This window comes from Cyprinus carpio, unplaced genomic scaffold (assembly GCF_018340385.1).
Source record: "Cyprinus carpio isolate SPL01 unplaced genomic scaffold, ASM1834038v1 S000006509, whole genome shotgun sequence".
Classification (NCBI taxonomy): domain Eukaryota; kingdom Metazoa; phylum Chordata; class Actinopteri; order Cypriniformes; family Cyprinidae; genus Cyprinus; species Cyprinus carpio.
This window is the reverse complement of record NW_024879177.1, coordinates 16,397-20,408: the sequence shown is the minus strand read 5'-3', so window position 1 is coordinate 20,408 and position 4,012 is coordinate 16,397.

Here is a 4,012-nt window from a genome sequence, read left to right as displayed (position 1 = left end):
TTGCGCCAATATTTAAATAAGTCTGCAGAGAATGTCCTGTGCAGAAGTCAACCTTAAGTGGTGGGTTTTTCTTTTGAAAGTATTTTGATTTCGCGGGACATTTTACAAATCAATATTTAAGTCTATGAATCTCACTATCACTCCACAGCCTGTTTGCTGTCCACCTTTCTTGCGTGCGTTCATGAGAGGGGTGGGGTTTTCGCGTGATATTGACCTGCGAATCTGAACACAATGGCTGGATTCGTTTACATTCGATTCCATCACAATGCATCCTCGACTACGCTGGACCAGGACCGTGATCGGATAACATTCTGATCAAAAGCGCTTTACACAGAGCGGACAGTAGCGAAAGGGTACATTTACTTGAGTACAGTACTTAAGTACAATTTTGAGGATCTGTACTTTACTCGAGTATAACTTTTGGGGACTACTCATGACTTTACTCAAGTACATTTGAGGCAAATATTGTACTCTTTACTCCGCTACATTTCTATCCATAACCGTAAGAAGTACCCGTTACTTCTTCGGCCCCATAAACACGGGAGTACGGAGCTTTACCCCAATCCAATCTTTTTTTCCTCGTATCAGAAAATATCCAGCGTCCCACACGAAACCGCAAAAGCGATTGTAGTATACATGCCAGACCAGAATATGGTAACGCTGTAATTCCTGCCACAGAGATAAACTAAAAACGGAAAGAAGAAGACTTGGTTGACTATGCTCATAAACTGGCGCCGTGGTGGACACCAACGAACATGGAACAATACATTTATGAATCTGTATTAATGTTAGTTAATAAAAAGGGACAATCGTTCATTGTTTATTAAGGTTTTTGTGCTATTCAGTGATTCATGCGGTGTCTGTTTAGGCGAGACGCGTGGCTGATGACGTCATCGGAAAAAAAGAAAAGGATTGGAAAATTTGTTGTTTCCCTCTCAAACGTGATTGGATTGTGGCAGGCGGCCACTGATTGGGACCCACAGCCTATCAGCCTTCACATTCAGCTATCCGCAAAGACTTCATGACATTTGATTGAATTGAAGTATAGAAAACACAACACACAACACACACCACAGAGAGAGAAACACAGAGAGAGTTGTCACACATAGATTGTGTGTGTGAGAATGGTCGTTATTCAGCTGCAAGTATTTTCTCCTGCCTTTGCCTGTATGTCTGTAGAGAGGGAAGGGGCTTATGACTGTCACACAAATTAGCTGAATTGTAGTTTTTCCTTCTTGGTACACCCCGAGCCTAAACACAGATGATTAAGCTGCTTTTCTTTAATCATTATTATTTTCTCTTCTATGCTGTGTGTATAACACATGGTCAGGTTAAGAGGTGTGTCAGAAACATTGCTATATTGCCTGTCTTTGCTGGTTTAGGTGTATTGATTTGATTGATGAAAAAACAGAAAAACTCACATGGACACACAAGTCTTAGCTGACTTTTTCTTTTATGGATATTACACATTAATGTAATGATGAGCAGTTTTTCTTTGATGTTCTTGAGTATGCGGTGTGTTGAACACAGTCCGGTTCAAAATGTGGTGTGCAAAAAAAATTCCATTGAAACTCTAGCGAGAGTTGTGCAGAGCATTGCCATTGTTGCAAGTGAGCAATGTTAAATAAAGCAAAATGGATAAAAGGATGAAAAAGTACTTGATTTTACACTTTCAATTCCTTGTACATTCGCCAAGTATTAACATTACAATTTTTCACTAAACTCCATGTAGGACGGTTCTGTACATAAATGTAAAGCACTGTGGCGAAGTAAGTAATGCAATATTTAGAAAATGTACTCTTGTACTCTTGATACTCAAGTACTTTTTAAAACAAGTACTTCAGCACTTTATTAAGTAGACATCTGACTGTAGTACTTTTACTTGTGCGTGAGTAAAATTGTAGCAAGGGGTATCGGGACTTTTTACTCAAGTAATGAAGCTGTGGTTACGCTGTCCGCCTCTGCTTTTTACATTGGTCTTTTCATGTGTATGTGGACAATATCCGGATATAGGTTAAGCATGTTAATGCAAGTGTAAACGCAGCCATATATATAAAATATATTTGGAAGATATTGTGTGGGCAGGGCAGATTGGCCTCTCCAAACACAGGGTTTTCCTCAATCTGGATGTTGATTTAACTCCTGGTTCCCGGTTTTGGCTGCCATGTATATTGTTGTTATATGTGATATATGAAGAGACTATGAGAACTGAAGCTTCTCTGTGCCACCTTAGATGGCACACACTTTATCCCTATGTTCCAAGACATTTTACCATTTGTTGTGTGTTGTATGTCGAGTAGTGATGTCACATCTTTCAAAGCTCCGTATCTCAGCAATTACGCACTAGTGTGAAAGATCCATCCACAAAAGAGTTATGAAAACTGAAAGTTGTTATTGATTAATCTTACATGTTTGAATAATGTTAAAATCTTCATATTCATACTAATAATAGTTGAACTATCTTAAGGTCAGGCACTTCGATTTATTCATATTCTAGCTTGTCATCATTTTTGGCAAATATTTTCATTTGGTCACACTTCCTATATGACTAAATCAGAAATTTGCATGGAATATGAAAGGTCAAGAGAAACCAAAACAACTGGGATCACCAAATCACTATTATGGTGACTTCAAAATAAACAGTAGTAAAGAAATAAATGTATCACAGTGAATCATTTAAAGACTCATTTATAATTTGAATTCACATTAAAAGAAGAGCAGTAATTACTGTAATGTTAGCATCATTCTGCTTGCTAATCACGTGTGTACAGTTTTGCAGGGCAATCCCCTTTTTCTCTACAATTTTTTGAAATTAATTTCAAGTGCAATTTATTACCCCCCCATGGGGGGGGGAACAACACAAACTAACAAAGTAATACTTACTTACCACATTTTAATACTATCTATACATTATTAAAATCAAAAGTCATATTTGTTAACATTGATGATTCCACTGTGAACTAACATGAAAAAACAATGAATCATTTCATTTTAATACCAAGGTGTATATGTGCCCAAAGGTAATAAATAAATAATAATAAAAAAATTAAAATAAAATAAAAAAAAAAAAAAAAAAAGTTTTGTTTGTTCATCGTTAGTCTGTGTTAACTAATGCATTAACAAATGTTAACAAATTAGAACCTACTCGTACAGAAGTAAAACCTTCTAATCTATTTTATTTAAACAATAGAAAAAAAAAAATGTATGGTAGTTCACAAATAGCTACTGTACTTTGCAAAACATGACTACCAACGTTAGTTTTAAAAATCAGAATGTACAACTAAAAATTTTGAGCTGCCTCCACGAGAGCATACAAAAAAAGTCTTAAGTAACACATCTTACAACAGTTTGACGTGTAAAATGTATGACAAAGTTTTTCTCATTATAGCTTCCTTTATTGCTTGAGCGTCTTATCCCTAAAGGGACTGGGTTTATTAATGGGGAAAGAATAAGGATAATACAAAGATAGTATGACCACGAATAATGTTGGGCATTTTTATGTCTCATATCAAAAATCGGCTTTGCAAAAGTTCGAAGGAACTCCCCAATAATAAAAGTTAAATAATGCAATTAGATGTGGGACACATGTGCAAAGAGTTTGACTAGTCCTCTTTTTGACAGGTTCAGACAGAATAAGGTGATTTTTACATAAGCGTAGATAATTATTAAAAACTGCAGTACGACCACAAAGACAATTATTGTTGAGCCATATATGTTGTCATATAAAACTATCCGAGCGAAAATGCTAGTTTCACTATTGAGTAATTATCGCAGTACACTTTTTCAATGATGACTCCACAAATGTCAAAAGTTTGCTGTAAGTGAAAGAGAGCTGGTCACGCTGAAAAGAAGGGCAAAAGCCAAGTTAGTACAATACCACACATCACTTTTGTAGGGGTTACTATTTTGTCCAATACTGTAAGGATAGCATATAGAGATATACCGATCATAAGCCATTACTGTTAGGTTTGCTATGTCACAACTAACATAGGTATAATTAAAGTAGATTTGC